Raw genomic sequence first — 18956 nt, 5'->3', positions numbered from 1 at the left:
AATTCTTTTTATTTTGGTATGATTTATTGGAAATATATAAAAATCAAGCAGGTGGATACTAATTCTCTTATATTGGAGTTTTAAACTCCACATAATTTATCCCAATGTCACTCAAGAAATCTAAATCTTGGCTGAGTGCAGTGGCTCACACCTGTAATCCCAGCACTTTGGGAGATTGAGGCGGGAGGATTGCTTGAGGTCAGGAACTTGAGACTATCCTGGACAACATAAAGAGACCCTGTCTCTACTAAAAATCAAAAACATTAGCCAGGAGTGGTGGTACGCAGCTGTAGTCCCAGCTACTCAAGAAGCTGAGGCAGAAGGATCAGTTGAGCCCAGGATGTTGAGGGTACAGTGATCTGTGATTGTACCACTGCGCTCCAGCCTGGGCATGGAGTAAGGCCATCTCTAAAGAAATTAAAATGTAAAAAATGTCTTGTTTTTCTTATTAAAGTCAAGGTATATGGAATTCTCTTCCACTTTTTTTGAATACGAAATAAAGACATTTCTGTCACAAGGTATTTCATGTATTTTAAGAATACATAGCTGCTAATTTAAATGAGAACACATTAAAATGAGAGATTGCAAAATGTAAATTATTATGGTCAAATGAAGTATTTGTGATCGCACAGAACACTGGATGGGCACATACTCTTCTTTGTTTGCTAGAGCTTCAGTAGTTGTTTCTACTCATGTGTTAAAAATGTTTGTGTATATGTCTAGTTGCAGCTTCTTTTCCATGCAGTACTCCAGACATCACACAAAATAAGATTACTAGTGAGTACTCACTGTTGAACTACAGAGTGCATTGTAAACCAGATTCACATTTTCTCCCATGCCATTCCTTCTGCAGGTTTTTCTAGATTCCTTGTTGGATACTTGTATCTTGTGTTTATTTTCCTCTCCTGCCTGGGACATGATACCTGGTGCTTACTTTTTAATTTTTTTATTTCTTACCAGAAAGCACTGAGCTCAACTTAAACAGTGATTTTAAATAAGCAGTGTTCATGGTTTTGTTGGTTTGTGTGTCTTTCATAGTTTCTTGCCCATTATTGAACTCCTTTCCTGGTTTTACTATGAACTTTAAGTTTGATGGGAGAAGGATCAAAGAAGACAAAAACAAAACATATTCCAGTTAATTCAAACAGTATTTTCGTGAGCACATCATGAACCTAGTCAATGTGATGATCATCAAAAACACATCTTCAAATAATGCACAACTAGTCCTTTGCCCTGCCCTCAAAGTGCTAAGATCTGACAAGATGCTGTGTTGCAGGCAGCGGGAATCTAGAGTTCAGAACAGAGGTCTAGACACAGTGGGAGTTGACATGAAAAAGGTGAAAGTAGATATTATAAAGACAGAATAGGAAGATAAAAAGCCAGAGAAACCTGGGAGCCAAAGGCACATGAAGCTACCATGGTTGAACTGTGCACAGGAAGGGAAAATGCTAAACAATTGTTACATTAGCATATTCAGAGCTTCAGGGAAATAGGCACCTTACAATCTCTCATAATAGTCGTGAATTTACATGTAATACTCTAGTTGGGGACTGAAGGCTTTCTTGGCTTCTATATAAACATACACATTGTCAACTCCCCCTCTCCTCCAATTAATGTCATCTCTTAAGAAAGGAAAGCACACAGGTCAAACTTTGGATGTCTTTGCTCACTTGTTCCCTGGGGCTAAGTAACTATATATATAGTTTTTACAATAAATATACTATATATGTGCACGCACACACACACACACACATTGTTTTTCCAGTAAATCTCTGGAGCATCTCTGATGGGCCATGCCCTATGCAAAGTACTAAGTATATTAAAACGAACAAGATGTTGCGGCCGAGCACGGTGGCTCACGCCTATAATCCCAGCACTTTGCGAGGCCGAGGAGGGTGGATCACCTGAGGTCAGGAGTTCAAGACCAACCTGGCCAATAAGGTGAAACCCAATCTCTACTAAAAATACAAAAATTAACTGGGCATGGTGGTGGGCACCTATAATCTCAGCTACTTGGGAGGCCGAAGCAGGAAAATCGCTTGAACCTGGCAGGCAGAGGTTGCAGTTAGCTGAGATCTCACCATTGCACTCCAGCCTGGGCAACAAGAGCAAAACTCCATCTCAATAAAAAAAAAAAAAAAAAGATGTTTCTTGCCATCACAAAGCTCACAGAGCTGTCCAAAGAAGTACACGTGATTGAATTGTGCTTTATTTCTGCTCTCCAATATGGTAACCACATGCCACATGTAACTATGAGCATTTAACATGTAGCCAGTGCAACAAAAATTATGTTTTTTTAAAAAGAAAAATTGGTTAATTTAAATGTAAATAGCCACATGTGACTAATGACCACCATATTGAAAAGTAGAACTACAAATTTGTTTAAGATACCTGCGGCTATACCATAATCTAGAGTATGGGCCCTTCAGTTGGATTGCTTAGAGCCCTGATGTTTAACCTCTATTAAAGTCCAATATAGGAGATAAAGGAAATTCATGGCACAGGACTCCAATCCATTGCTGCTTCAAGAGGAACATGCCTTCTTTTTGTTTACATTTATAGTAGTTATATTTCATTGAATAAAATAACTTTAAAAAGATTTACTAGCTAATGAGCTTGAAGTAATCAACCGTGGTCTAAATTGGACCTCGATGTCCTGATCTTTAGTGCTATTTAATGAAGTGAGTGTTGTGATTCTCAAGTCAACCTAGCCCTAAGAATCCACTTAAAATCTATTTATTGGAAATGTAGTAGTTAACAGTGGTGAGTAGGTATAAAGCGTACTATACCTAGAATTTACGTATGTGCTACTTCTCACCCTATAGATTTTCAAGCATTGAAACCCATAATTTAGTATGATTTATATAAATTCAAAATGTGTTTTTTATTTAATTACGCAATTTTCCATCCTTGTTGTGTGTATAAATGCATCACTGTATAAAAATCATGTCATTACATGAGTTTCTGGCAACAGAATCACTGATCCAAAAAATAAGACAAGCTGATTTATGTCTTCCTAAAGTGTCCATGGGCATGATACAATAATAGTCATTTAGAAATAACTTTATGGTTGTAAAATACCATTAAGGTTAATCTTCAACTTTTCTTCAAAATAATTGTTTGAAAAACTAAAACATTTTCTGGAAAAAAAAAAAAATACAGGGACTTGGATGGTATTCAGGGGATTCCTGGTAGCTGCTGCTATTTTAATCAATTAATTGAGAAAAGTAGGTAATGCTTAACTATAGAAATGGCTCACACAAGTATTATTTCAATGATGTACTAGCCTTGCATAGAGCAAATATATATTGCTGGGAATTATTTTTAAAATAAGACAACTGTCAGGAAACCAGACTAGAAATCTGTCTTTTTCACTTTTATTTAAAATGATGTTGTAAATTAGGCTTACTCTGATAATGGAAGCATATACTCAATTCTATTAACATGTACAGAAAAACGGTATTATCTTCATGATAATGTTTAACCCATTATATGGGGTAATGCAGAGTCCAAAAATTGAGTTCAGAAAATGCTACAAACCAACTTGGTTATTTCAGACCAAAAACTTAAATTATCTCTATTTGTTCATGCCATTATCTTTCAAGTAGGCAGTTTTATTTCCTTGAGAATGGAGAGCTTAAGAATAGAAGTGATGCTCACTATATATATATATAGTCCTTCCTCTTATGTGATCTTCCTACCTTTTCTAATCATACTCAACTGTGCTGTTCATGCCTCACAAGTATGTTGAACCACTTCCTTACAGTGGTTTCATATCAGCATTGATAATACTGAGTTTCTAGAACTCAACTTCATGTTTTATCCATAAGTCTCTGGATTGAAAGAGAACAGAAAAGGGGGAGAGAGGAGATGGGTGAAAGAAGAGAGAGAAGAAGAAGAAGAGAGGAGAAGAGTGGAGAGGAGAGGAGAAGGGAAGGTGGGGGAAGAAGAGGAGGAGGAGAAAAATAAAAAGGAATAAAAGATGGAGAAGGAAAAGAAGGAAGGAAGGAAGAGAGAAAGAAAAGGAAAGAAGGAAGGAAGGAGAAAAAGAACAGAAAAGAAAAGAGAGAAAAAGGAGGGGAAGGGAGAAGAGGGGAAGGAAAAGGGAGCGAAAGGAGGAGGCGGTGGAGGGAAGGAGGCAACAAGGAAGAAATTCTGTAGAGTCAAGAAACCAGAATTGGAAATAAGCAAAAGTACACAGCTATGGCATACTATAAGAGCACTGTGGCTTTCGGTGAATTTCTTCTCTGGGAATATGTTGCATGCTGAGATGAAGGCACTGTTGTGTAGTGGCTAGGAAAGTTTACACTAGACACAATTTCTTCTTGAAAGATATGTACCACATCTTAGTTCTTAACACATTAAAAGAGAACAGAAAAAGGAGAGGGGAGCGAGAGATGTACACAAGGCTATGATCGTAGTGAGGGCAGGATGTCTGTCTAAATTTTTGACCACTGTATTCCCAGTTTTTAGCACAGATACTGCTTCATACTTAACAAATATGTGTTAAATGGTGACTGTTGACTAAATATTTCTTCCGAAATAGGTGCAGAGATCAGTACAGTGGAGCAAGAAATATTAAGGAGATTTGTTTTGTTTTGTTTTGTTTTTTTCTTTTTTGTTGGTTGGTTGGTTTTGAGGTGGAGTCTTGCTGTTTTCCGCCCAGGCTGGAGTGCAATGGTGCAATCTCGGCTCACTGCAACCTCTGCCTCCCAGGTTTCAGCAATTCTCCTGCCTCAGCCTCCTGAGTAGATAGGATTACAGGCACTCGCCATCACACCCGGCTAATTTTTGTATTTTTAGTAGACACCATTTTGGCCAGTCTTGTCTCAAACTCCTAAGCTCAGGTGATCCACCTGCCTTGGCCTCCCAAAGTTCAGGGATTACAGGCATGAGCCACGGTACCCTGCCAATGAGAAGTTTTTGAATGGACTATATCCAACTACATGAGGTTAATTAGCTATGTAAAATATCATGATGGCATTTATATTTGGATCTAGTTTTATGACTGCAAAGCAGTGAAACAGAAATGCAATTCAAATCAACGAGCTTTAAAACACTCTCTCCTTAATCCTACTTCTCTCCATCTTCTTGAATATTTGTTATCTTGATACCTCACCTTTAAACTCCCATTTTTTTTTTCCAGGTCTTGATTTAGACAAAAATCCCATCATCCAAAGGCCATTCAATTCAATCATATTATCTTGAGACTGGTTTCTGAATATTACCTGGAATAATATTAATAAAGAAATTAATACAATATTGAAAATGTATTAAGGAGAATAAAAGTTTGTTTAATGAAGTATTACTATATACAATAATATTGTCAAATCATTGTCATTAAATATTAACTTTATATATACATGTAAGCCATTATTAATGTAATTTGGAAAAAACTATAATAAATTTCAAATTGTTACTATTATTAAATACTAGAAAAATTGTGACGTTGCTATTATTAAATATACAGAGATAGGTAATTTGGAACACTGTCTTAGCCATTCTCCCGAATACTGTCTGCTAAAACCTGATAGATATTATTGTACTTATCTATATAACCAATACCCTTAATTTTTATAAACACTATATTAACTATACAATGAGACTATTCATGACCACTTGAACTAATTTTTAAAAATTTGTTCTAGGGAAGTCACTGTCCCTGGACTGGAGTGGTAAATTTGACTGTGATTTTGTTCATTTTGTTCATTGCTCTAAAGTATTTGAGCTCTGCATTGCATATGACTCTTCCAACTCTTCACTGTGAGTGTTTACGTGACTTCACTTTTCGTAGAACAAGGCCACCAACTCCGTCCATTATATTCCAACTTTCAAGTACCAAACGTATTTGCAGAAATATTTAGTTGCCTATAAAATATTCCAGCTTTTAATATTGACTGGTGGACATGCTTGAACATACTAGAATATGAGCATTGAATGGGTAGACAGTGATGAAATTTTTAAATCTATTTAAGAGAGTTACCTTTTTCTGCAAGCTTTATGATTGTTGCCTGTTTATAAAAGATCATCTGTCAACAATACAGGCTGGAAGAAAAATACTCTTGTGAGAGTTATATCTCAAATTCATTAGATGCATTTTCATGATTAAAATTATTTCCTATTTAATGGTCAAACTTTTATTTATTAAACTATCTTAGATTTTGAGTCTGTGTTACCAGCTCTGTGTTAAATCATGCATTGAAAACTATTTTTAGACAATGCATAAAGCAACTGCAAATGATTTTCTGAGAACTGGCTAACATCCTTGTCTGAGTACAGTCTCCCTTTGCAACACATCAATCAGATAGAAAATACAAATTTCAACTTCTTGAGCTGAAAGTCATAATTAGTATTTTTAAAATCCTAATCATTCAGAGAGAAAGTCTTTAGATTGAATCATGCTTATAAGTTCACAATTATAAATACACATATATACACTGACGTATGTAATACGTACAATATAATTGTAATTATGATATACAATATCATATACATATATCTTCATATACTATAAATTTAGAAAAATCTACATATTCTTATAATTAGGAACTTATTAAGTTCCTACTGTGTGCCAAATTGTAAGGACAGTTGATATCATTTAGTGGAACAAGCACTGTTGGGAGCCAGATGATCTGATTTTGTCTGTTTTACTGTTCACTATATTTTAGTTCTTGGAGAAGTTCCTTTAGGTGTTTGTACCACACTTTAGTTTCCCTCTCATGTGAAATGGGGCTAATAAGCCCTACCTCAAGGGTGTTTTCATAAGGATTAAATGAAATGGTATCTTGTTAACGTTTTGCAGAGTAAATGGCACATTGTAAGAACTCAACAAATGTAAGCTTACTCCACTCAAGAGTTACAGGGCAATCAATACTATATACAAGACATGGCTTCTGGCTCAAAGAAATATACTGACTACTGATAACAAAAGTCAAGGGAGAATCATAGAAGAAAATGAAAAGCCACTCAGAAGGGAAAAAAAAATCTTATGCCATTGTCAACTTAGGAGTAAAAGCTTCCTTCTGTATTAGGAATTAAGGGGAGGAAGAAATGGTTTTCTAGAATAGCTTGGGGTGGCTCACTGGTGGAAGAATTTAGTAAATGGGTAAGATTTGGGTAGGTAAAAATAAGCAACAACTGAAGTCACACATAGGAAAATTAGGCCTCTATTTTTGTTTATAGTCATAATCGTCTAGTAACTTTTACCTATTGAGAAGTAAAAGTTAAAAAATTTTTGCAAAATAAGTTGGAAGAAGCTGTTTCTTTTGAAAACGTAATACTGGAGAAGTCCTTGGCAAATATTACATTCATAGCCACATTCAATAAGGAAGAAAGAGAGCAAGTAGGAAAAAGTCAGTGGAGATTGTTTGCTGATAACATAATTCTGTGGATAACTCCTGATTAGACCTGGTATCCTCCCTTAGCCACACGTTATCTAATAACAATGATAATGAGCTTTCTCCATCTGTAAGGTACAGATTCAATCATCTGTAGAATGATGTGGTTGCAATTCAGAATATTTGAATCCCTTGCAGTTCCAGTACACTTTCAGAACAAGCCCAACTCTTATTGCCAGAAACTCTTGGCTATCCAGTGAGTTGTGGAAAGGAAACCTATTAGAAACTAGAACACAGGAGAGAGGGTGAGATAATTAGATGAGCAAGTATAACAGGGAAGAGTTAATAAGAAACACTGTGCGTCAGAAAGCTGGAATTTAAAACCATGAAATCAGTTCCGAATTAGATAGATAGATAGCCTTTAAAACAGGAAGTAAAAAGATGTGTCTGTTTCTAAGTTTACCATTAAAATAAAGACTCACTACCTCTTTTCAGGATTCTTTTTTTCTTTTCTAGGACACTTTCTCTTAGTTAATAGATTGGCATGATTAGATTTGGCCTCTGGAGAATGACTTAGAGGTTGCTATCACTGCGAGGGAAAGGAGGACTCCCCCATCTCTTCCCCATTTCTCACCCTCTTAGGAACAACCTTGAGACTATTTTCAAAACCACACAAACTACTAACATTCTAGGGAAGTCTACTTAATAACCACAGTTAACTATCCCCCATATAATAAGAATTTATGTTTTATGGGCTATTCAAATGCTTTCACTTAACTCTTCTCCTTCAACTGTCCTGTAAAACTTACAAATTGCATTTATCTTGGTCACACTGTAGATACAATTAAGTGAAAAGAAAATGGTAAAACTCACTTAATGACGATTATTCTAAATAAGGTTTCAGTGGCAGCATGGTGGTTCTGAATGTCATTAGACAAGCTTATAGCTCAGGTCATTATATTCTCTTTTTAATATTCTTAGATTTTAATATTCATAAGTATTGATGTTTCATATCAAGACAAAGACAATGCTCCTATATATGGTTTTCGTCATGGTAGAAATGGTTTTACTGGTCTTTCATTTTGTTATCCCCCTCAATTTGGGAGGATTTAGTAGGAAAAAGTTTTGCGTTCTGATTCCATTAATTGGAAGATGTCTATTTGACATTTTGTTTTGGGTTTCAGTTAATGTGAAAATACTGAACTTACTATGCTTCATCTTCACGTGAGCTACTATAAAGGTTCTTGCTGGATTTGTTCTCCACTTGGTTTGTTTCGGAGTAGGGTGAGCCTCAAAACAGCAGCTTGAAGAACAAGGGGTTATTTATGTTTTTCTCATGTACTTGGACAGTTGAACAGGCCAGGTCAGTGGCTTAATTGCAATCCTCACAATCATTCAAGGACCCAGGCTCCTTTTAGTTATTGATAAACCACACATAGTTCCAATAGGATTATTGACGTATTTGAAGCAGAGTCATTACCATGTCCAATTTTCAGCAGCTGAGAAAAGGAAATCATGGGGAAAATGGTGCAGTGGTTCATGCCTATAATCACAGCAATTTGGAAGGCCAAGGCAGTAGGATTGCTTTGGCCCAGTAGTTCAAGACAAACCTGGGCAACACAGCAAGACCCATCTCTCCAAAAAATAAAAACCTTAGCCAGGCAGGGTGGTGCACAACTGTAGTCTCAGCTACTTAAGAGGCTAAGATGGAAGAATGGCTTGAGTCCAGGAGTTTGAGGCTGCAGTGAGCTGTGATTGTGCCACTGCACACTGTACTCCTGCCTGGGTGACAGAGTAAGACCCTGTCTCAACCAAAAAAAAAAAAAAGGAAGGAAAGAGAGAAATGAAGAAGGAAAGAGAGAAAGAAGGAAAGAGAGAAGGAAGGAAGGAAGGAAAAGAAAAAATGGAATGGAACAGAAAAAAAAGAACAGAAAGGAGAAAGAAAGAGAAAGAAAAATCAAATCATGGGAAATTTAGTCTCATTGTCATAAAGTAGAAGTTTAAAACTGGCACACGTTACTTCACACCAAATCCCATTGTGAAAGATCACCACCTGTGATCATATGAAGATCCCTGGACTGGGACTATTGAATGTTGAGAGACCACATGGACACAGGCAACAGAGAAAGTTGCTCTGACAATTGCAAATACCGACAGCCAGACCTATTACTAAGGTCAACTTGGATCTTGTGGCCACAGGAAAACCTCCAGAAAATTTCATCCACATCACTGATCTCAGATGATACCAGCAGACATCAACCTAAATTTCAGAAAGGAGATTGGGGAATAATGCTGATGGATCTAGCTAAAATTCTCTGTGAAAGATGTGGATTTTTATAGATGATTAATAGTCTCTACCTCACATTCCATAACCGGGTAAGTTGGTAGTAAAAGTGGTTCTGGCTTTAGGCTGCAAGGGAAGGGATTGGGGAATATTTTCTGATTTACTAAGCTGATGAGCTCTCTCTTGTAAATCCTAGTTTCCAGAGAATGTTACATTCCATTTGATCTACTAGACAAGACTTAGCATTGAATCTATGCATTAAAAAGCAAAGTAGGAAAAATTTGGCATAAATTGGCTAATATGACCACAGAGGGAATTTGTATGAAAATAGAAAGGATATACACAGAATTCAGTCTTTAGGAAACTAGTTGGCTCCTGGGTGGGATGATCATGGCCAAAAATTATCTGTCATAGGACTATGGGTCAGGGTTTGAGCATATCTGGTAGGAAAATGCAAAACACACAAGCAAAAGTGGGGCTGATATGTTCTTGGACAGAAACTCAAAATATGCATCACTTGTGAGTAAAGAGTGGAGATGACATATGATAAGAGAGGAGGGATTTAGGGTCAATAATGAGTGTTGAAATTGTCCTGTTGGAAACTTTGTGGATATTATTGGTCCGTGTTGGTACCAGAACACAACATCCTTGGCTAAAGTGTGGGTGTGTACATCTATGTATTATGTGAGTGGCCTGTGGATCTGTTGAAGTGTATGTATCCTTTCTTATGTGGACAGAGAGAAAGGAAAGGGCAAATGGACCTTCCATTTTTATTAACTACTACTCTGGCCTTAGCACCATGCTCAATTATTTTTATAGAAATCTCATTTAATTCATACAAATGAAAAAGTAGTATACATTTCTTTATTTCCCAAATGAAGTTATGTGGCCGAGGTCACTCAGAAGTCAATAATGGCCCTCTGATGCCAAAGCTTATGCTTCTTCAGTTCTAGGACACAGGCCCATGCTTGTATCGTTCAGTCCAATAATTTAGCCTGAAGAAGAGATGTCTAGAGATGCTAATATACAAATAGCATGGACACTAGAATTAAGGACAACAAAATAGAGTGCAGAGAACAAAAGCAGAAGAGCCATATTTGAAAACAAAAACGAAAAATATTACTAAGGATTTAAGAAAGCTGGCTGGATGCAGTGGCTCATGTCTGTAATTCCAACACTTTGGGAAGCTAAGGCAGGAGGATCACTTGAAACCAGGAGTTCAAGATGAGTCTGGACAACAAAGCAAGACCCCATTTCTACAAAAAAATTAAATTTTAATTTGAGCCCAGAGATCGAGGGCACCACTGCACTCCAGCATGGATGACGCAGAGAGACCTTGTCTCTACAAAAAATAAAAATAAAAATTAGCTGAGCATGGTAGCTTGTGCCTGTAGTCTCAGCTGCCCAGGAAGCTGATGGGGGAGGATTGCTTGAGCCCAGGATGTCTAGCTGCAGTAAATAATAATTGTGCCACTTCACTTCAGCTTGAGTGACAAAGTGAGACTGTCTCTTAAAAAAAAAAAAAAAAAAAAAAAAAAAAAAAAAAAAAAAAAAAAAGAAAGCATCCTATTTGAGATAGCATTTTAACCAGTCTCTTACGATTGATATCTGCATTTGACGGATCTAACCCCTTGTTCCATGTTCCATGTTCCTTGCCCAAGGCCATACTTGACTGAACACCGAGGCAAAGATTCAAGTACTAACACCCGAAGTAGCTGACTCAAAAACTTCTTTGTCAGTAAGCCGTATGATCTAAATCGGATGAAAATATGCTTTATACTTCAAGCACAGGAGCCTCTTGAAAGAGTTAATTTACCGTAGTGCCAAGAAGGAAGCAGGGCTTCCAAGCCAACCTTTATAGGAGACATATGTGAGGTGAAGTCTGACCTGACTTTGGGGCAAGTTTAATTGATCTGGGCATTTGTCTTTTAATTGAGAAAATGGGGATGATAGCACCTTATATAAATGCCTGTGAGGATTGTCAAACATATATACGCTGGCTTTAAAAACTGCAAATATATAGAAGGCATGAAAAATAGTATAATTCATATCCATTTGATTAATGTTGCTATTTCAAGTACAAAATCAGCTCAACTTAGCGTTTTCTAGAATCTCTCTAATAGTCAGGAATAATGAGTAATGTGAACTCTTGATTCAAATTAGCTGACTTCAAATACTGACTCTTCCCTATCTCTCTGACATAGGGCAAGAAGGCACTTTGTCTCCCATGCTTCACTTTACTAGGCATAAAATGGGGATAATCAATATTTATCATATCATGTGGCTATGAGAAGGGTAAAGTTCATAGCATCATGTTTATCACATAGTAAGATCTATAACATTGGTATACTATGCCATTTCTTTCCAGTGTTAGTTTAACTAAAGGTTCAAGGTCACCATCCAGGCTGCACATTTAATCATCTGGAATGTCTTCTTCTGATGCCCAGGTATCACTTCCAGAGCAGGGCTATCTAATAAAAATATAATGCAGGTCGCATATGTAACTAAACTTTCTAATAACTACCTTAGGAAAAAAGTAAAAAGAAACAGGTGATTAATAATACGTTTTATTTAATCCAGTATATTCCAAATATCATATAAAAATATTGATATTTTAAAATATTCTTTCATATTGTTAGAGAAATTCTTCACTGGAAACTTGTTAAAAAGAGAAAGATATTATTCAAAAATATTGCAATAAAGAAGGAAATGAGCTCAACTCTGAATACAACCTAGACAGCTGATGCGTTATAGCCAATGAGCAGAAATCGAGGGGTCAGTAGATAAAAAATGTTGAAGAGGCGAAGTCAAGTATAGAGGGATTCTTGCTAAACTGGTTCAACAGGATCCTTTCTAAAGACAGGCCAAAGAAATTAAGGGTAGAAGGTGAGAAACTTGATCAGAAATCAAGGGTGATTAGCTACCGTCGTCGGAGAGATTCTTGCTAAATTAAATTAGTAGGATTTTTGTTAAAACTGGGCCTGGCAGATTGATTAAGGATAGGGCTCAAGAACAAGACCCAGTTGAAAAGATTGCTCAGAAGAGCCTGTGTAAAGGTTGGTGAAAGTCTTTATCAGTATAGAGTCTCTGTTAGTATATCGGTTGGTTTCAGAGTAAATATTTGAAATCTAATGTGAATTTTACACTTACAGTGCATCTTAATTCAGGCTAGTTACCTTTCACCTGTTCAGCAGTTGTCATGGGCTAGTGGCAACTGTATGGAACAATGCAGTCCCAGAGAATCCAATTCATGTTTATGTAAAGTAGGTCCCAGACATTCTTATTCATTTATTTTTTATTTATGTATATTTTTAAATTATTGAAGTGATACATTATGCAGACATATTGAAGAAGAAGGATTTGCTCCAGGTTGCATTCTTCACTGTTGCTTTTATGAACTTTTGGGTTTTGCTAGACCCAAAACATCACCAAGAATTTCGTAACCCAGTTTGGCACTCCGTCCTGTTTAAAACCTTCCTGGCCTGTTTAATGACAGGTGAATTACATAGGAAAGTTCTATTATAAATGCAGTACACAGGTTATTTCAGGAAATCAGCATGTCCTGAACTTTTTGAGCTCTGGCAATGAATCCTGTTGATATTTAAAACCAAGCCTGTGTTCTCAGAAAATAAACTAAAACTGCAGCTTTGAGAAAGCTGATAACTTCGAGTAAATCCACTGTTATTTATCAAAGATAAAACTCATCACTACATTTTACATATCTAAAATACCCTTTTAAATGAATCTCGATAGTGTTAAATTGAGTTTAGCCTAAAGTTGCCTCTTTACATATTTTATGTTCAGCCTAAAGGTTTCTCTTTACCTAGTGTACTGTAACCAAACTGGATGTGTCAACAGATTGTAACCTACCCCTCTTTTTTTCTTTTTTTCCAGAGATAGAGTCTTCCTCTGTTGCCCAAGCTGCTGCAGAGCAGTGAGCAGGTCATAGTTCATTGCAGCCCCAACTTCCTGAGTGATCCTCACACCTCAAATTGTAACAAGTAGCTTAGTTTCAGCCAATCACAGCAGCCGATTTTTGGTTAATCACAGGGTTCCACTGTTCAAACCATATTCAAATAAGGCAAACTCCAAGCCATAACCAATCCAGCCGTTTCTGCTCCTCACTTCCCTTTTCGGTGTGTAGCTTTCCTTTTCCTATCCATAAATGTTATTCAGCCATGTAGCGGCTCCTGAGTTGTTCTGAACCTATTCTGGTTCTGGGGGCTGCCTGATTCACGAATCATTCTTTGCTCAATTAAACTATTACATTTAATTTGTCTAAAAGTTTTTCTTCTAACAATAGAAACCTGAGTTTCAACCCAAGTCATGTGCTGCATGACCCATGAATGAGAGTTTCAGTATGTACTACTTTTCAGACTTTCTAAGTTTCTGTTAATTATTCTGGTGTAAATTGGGCTATGTCATAACCACCCCTGGAAAGCTCCCTTTTTCTCCCAGAGCTGGAGTTGCGTTTCTCAATCACAAGCCCAAAGGCTGATTTATACACAGGCTACTCCTCAACTATTGTGTAACTGTACACAAAAGCCATTAGTATTCCAGAGGGAGGATTTGTGTTTTGTGTTCGACGAAGCTCACATTAGACTCAAGGTCTTACTACTCGTTTGAGGCATCTGAGGCCCCCATGGTGACTCCTGAAAAGGCTTTTATTTCTTCAACATATGTAAATTGCAAAGGGTGAAGTCAATGTGATTTAAAGCTGACATCTCCTTAAGAGTTCAGAGGAGACAAAGGCTTTATGAAATGAAATAGTAGAGAAAATTGAAGTTCCAACATTTCAATATAATGTGATCATGAAGATGGAAAATAATATTTAGTGAAATTAAAAGTTCAAGCTCAGAATGCACATCGCTCTTAATCTACATCTGTTCCTTCCATTTAATTTATCTGACATGCTTCGATTCTTTCAAGAGAATTCTCAAACAAGATATATTGGATAAAGGGATATTAGTGAGATGACCTTGGGGGTCATATTGCAATTTATGCAACACTTTTTAAAGAATGTTTGTCAGGCTTAGATGAGAGCATATTTTAAAGGTTTATTAAATAAAGGTTTATTTAACACACTTAAACCTTGACCAAAGCTTTGCATTGTCATTTGGCGTAATATCATTTATAGTGATAATCCTCACTTTGTTATTTTAAATTTCCTCAAATAGAAGAATCGCTTTTCTTCTTAAAGATTTAGGTGGCAGATAGATAGATAGATAGATAGATAGATAGATAGATAGATAGATGGATAAATATATCATAGCTGTGAACTACTCTCATTTGAGAAAGTAATTGTGCTTAACATTCAGTGAGAAAACAGCAAAATGTGTTTTCTTTAGGTTAAAATGTGTTTTCTTTAGGCTTAATGAGATGCTAGTGTTGATGTATCATCTGTACTTAGGCACTGTGTCACAGGTCTGCATTGCACTGTATTCTTAAATAGAAATCCAAAACTAGCAGCAGTGTGTTTGCATTGCTGTGTTGTGTGTTAAAGAGGAATGCAAGCCCTTTCCTTTGTTCCGATTGTATAAAAACAAAGCAAACAAGGAAAAAAATGGATCTGCTTATATAGAAATGCCCTTCTCACTCAAATGGCCTACAAATAAAAAGACAAACTGTATAGAGCACCCTCAACATAACTAGCTCATCTTAGAAAAACACTCCATTTTATATTTCATAGGGCATTTTGCCAACAAGAATAAGACTTTCTGCATAATAAAAAAGATTGCATCCAACCAGATAAGGCCACAAACAAGCACACTCTTATCACCAGTTCTCTGAGAGGACTCCGTGACTGTAAAAGAGCCAGGTCTTCAGCAGCTAAAAATGGTCATCTTAACTGACACCATCTTGTAGTCACTTGTGATAAGTGTGTGGCATCTGCCACCAAAGGCTCTGCCACCTCAAACACTCTTCCCTGAAGACCAACGGATCCCCTGGCCCAGACCAGGACTCCTTTTGTCTTCTTAGCTTCCCCTGGACTGGTTTATTAACCCTTTCTCCTATCTCCTTTTCTCTTGACTTTAAATGTTGCCTTGCTTATTGTGGAATGTCTATAATATTTATACATGAGTTAAGTATACTCTTACGTGTGGTTTGCAATATTGACTAACTTTTGGAGTGTCTTGGACGTTCCTGTGGCTCTGACTCCTGAATGAATGGGAAGTACTAAGGAGAATTTTGCCTTCTTGGAAATTCCATGTTGCTCATGGCTTTTGTGATTGGAGTAGCGTTAATAAGAGCCTGACATTGTGGCAAGTGGCAAACAGGCATACACCTGGTTATCTCTAACTTTGCACCTCTCGTGACACAAACACTTCCAAAAAGTGGGGAGGGGTGCACAATAGAATCAGTGATGTGTTTAGAAAACTAGAAGTTTTATAAACATACCTGACTAAATTCAATACTGTAATTTTTAACCCACATTTACTACATATGAAGATGTTACACTGGTTCCAGTATGATTTATTTACTTATTCTTTCATTCTTCTAAGAAATATTTCATGTATACCTACTATGGGTCAGACCCAGGACCAAGTTCCAGAGATTGAATTAAATGCCCACCAGAATAAAGAAAATGTGGCACCTAAACACCATGGAATACTATGCACCCATCAAAAAGAATGAGTCCATGTCCTTTGTAAGGATATGGATGCAGCTGGAAACCATCATTCTCAGCAAACTAGCACAGGAACAGAAAACCAAACATCTCGTGTTCTCGCTCATAAGTGGGAGTTGAACAGTGAGAACATATGGACACAGGGAAGGGAATATCTATCACACATTGAGTCCTATTGGAGGGTTGGGGGAAAGGGGAGGGGGAGAGCATTAAGACATATACCTAATGCATGCAGGGCTTAAAACCTAAACCTAAATGATGGGTTGATAGGTGCAGCAAACCACCATGGCACATGTATACCTATGTGACAAACCTGCACATTCTGCACATGTATTCCATAACTTAAAGTAAAATTTAAAAAATTGTAAGTCCACCGGACAAAATCCCTGTCTTCATGGAGCTTAAAGCCTAAAGCCGGAAAGAGCCATAAGAAATATGTAATTTAAAAAATAATAAATAAGACTGGGTGTGGTGGCTCATGCCTGTAATCCCAGCACTTTGAGAGGCTGAGGTGGGCAGATCACCTGAGGTTGGGAGTTTGAGACCAGCCTTGTCAACATGGTAAAACCTTATCTCTACTAAAAATACAAAAATTATCTGGGTATGGTGGCATGCACCTGTAATCCCAGTAACTCTGGAGGCTGAGGCATGCGAATCGCTTGAACCTGGGAGGCAGAGGTTGCACTGAGCCAAGATTGCACCACTGCACTCCAGCCTGGGCAACAGAGTGAGACTCTGCCTCAAAAAAAGAAAAAATAAATATAAGCACCTGAGACTACAGGTATAAAAGGTATAGGCTACAAGTATAAAAGGGCTTAGCTTACCCTGGGGAAATCAGACAAGTCTTCCTTGAGGTAGTGTCTTCTAAAGTAAGTGCAAAAACTTGAGTAGGAGCTTTCAAACAGCTACTTATGAAGAGATATTTTTCAAGGCCCAAGGTTCAAGGCTGATGTTAACAAAAAAAGCCAAACTGTAAAATATTTAGAGGTTTGTTCTGAGCCAATGAGTGACCATAACCCAGGGAATAATCTCCAGAGGTCCTGAGAAAGTGTCTCTTAGAGAGTCAGGTTCCAGTTAGGTTTAATACATTTCAGTGTGAGAGAAGATATAGGCAGACACATAAATCAATACATGTAAGATATGCATTGGTTTGACTTGAAAAGGTGGACATCTTGAAGAAGGGGCTTACAGGTCATAGATGAATGCAAAGATTCTCTGGCAATTGTTGAAAGAGTTAAGCTTTGTCTAAAGAGTTAAGGTAAATGTTTGAATGAAGGTAAGGGGGTTTGTGGAAGCCAAGGTTCTTGTTATGTAGATGAAACCACCAGGTAGCAGTCTTAGAAAGAATATGGTAAATGTCTGTTTTCAGACCTTAAAGTGTCAAACTCTTCTTTAATCTCTCCTAGATCAATGAAAGACCTAGAAAGGGAAGAAGATTATAGATTCAAATTTATCATACAAAAGATGGCTTTGCAGGGTTATTTCAAATGTGTCAAGAAATATGCTTTGGGGTAAAATGTTTTTATTTCCTTTAGGGTTGGCTTTCTTTCCCGTGATGCCACACCAGAGTTAGATTGGAATTTGGTACCAAACTCATTGCTACAAAGAGTCTGTTTTTATCAATTTTATGACCCCTATGTCATAGTAATGCCTTAACATAGAGATCATAAGACTGATGAAACAGACTCTCTTAGGTTACTTGGGCCTAAGCCCAAAAAGGGAGAGGGTATAGTGAGGTGTGTCCACCTCCCTTCCCATCATAGTTGGGAATTCAATTTTTCAGATTTTACTTGGCCCAGACTGGGTCCATTCAGTCAGTTCAGGGATCTTAACATTTTATTTTTGGTTTACACTAAGACCTGAAATCTACATAAGAAACATACATGTGCACAAATAATTACACTGCAATAAAAGGAATATTATAATTTAGGCATGAAACAAAATGCAATAAAGATGATGACTTTTTTATTTAAAGACTAAAAAAATTTTAAAAACCCAGCATTTCTTACTGCTTTAAACACATGATGTTGAAAATCTTCCCTAAAGATATACTTTCATAGCTGTGTTAATTTGGGTATTTCTATCAGAGCCATCTAGTTGACATTGTGTCCCTTGCCCAGATTTCCCTATAATGCAAAATTATTTAATTTGTCCCATTTACATAGACCTCTCTTCCTCTTTACAAAGTCATTAATAACTTAACCAACTAGGACAATATCTCAAAGCTTGTGGAGGAAATTAAATGGTTCATAGAGGCATAGATATTATTTTAATATTACACACGCTAAATTTTCTTGAAGAAATCTTTAATAAAATGCTACTGCTTATTAGGGAGTTTTCTAAAGGATTGTTTGCACATATTCAATAAACTGATACACTAAACTTAAGATCCCTGAACCAAGTCTGCTAGATATTAGGTTTTAAAATCTTTATATGAAAGACTCATTCTTCAGCCTAAATGTGCAGTTCTAATAACATTGTCCATGATATGTCACTGCTATTAAGAAGGAAGATACAGAGTCCTGTGAAAAGTGAACACATGGTTTATTAAAGTTTAAAGTAACTTCTCTTTGGAAAAAATTGACATTTTAAATGTTTACAGAAATAATTTCATGATTTTCATTGGTGAGACATGAAAAAGATAGAGCACCGAGAGCTGTATATTTATTCAAATTTTATTCAAACAAAATGAAATTTATTTTCAAAT

Source organism: Macaca thibetana, chromosome 20 (genome assembly GCF_024542745.1).
Source record: "Macaca thibetana thibetana isolate TM-01 chromosome 20, ASM2454274v1, whole genome shotgun sequence".
NCBI lineage: Eukaryota > Metazoa > Chordata > Mammalia > Primates > Cercopithecidae > Macaca > Macaca thibetana.
This window is presented reverse-complemented; position numbering follows the sequence as displayed.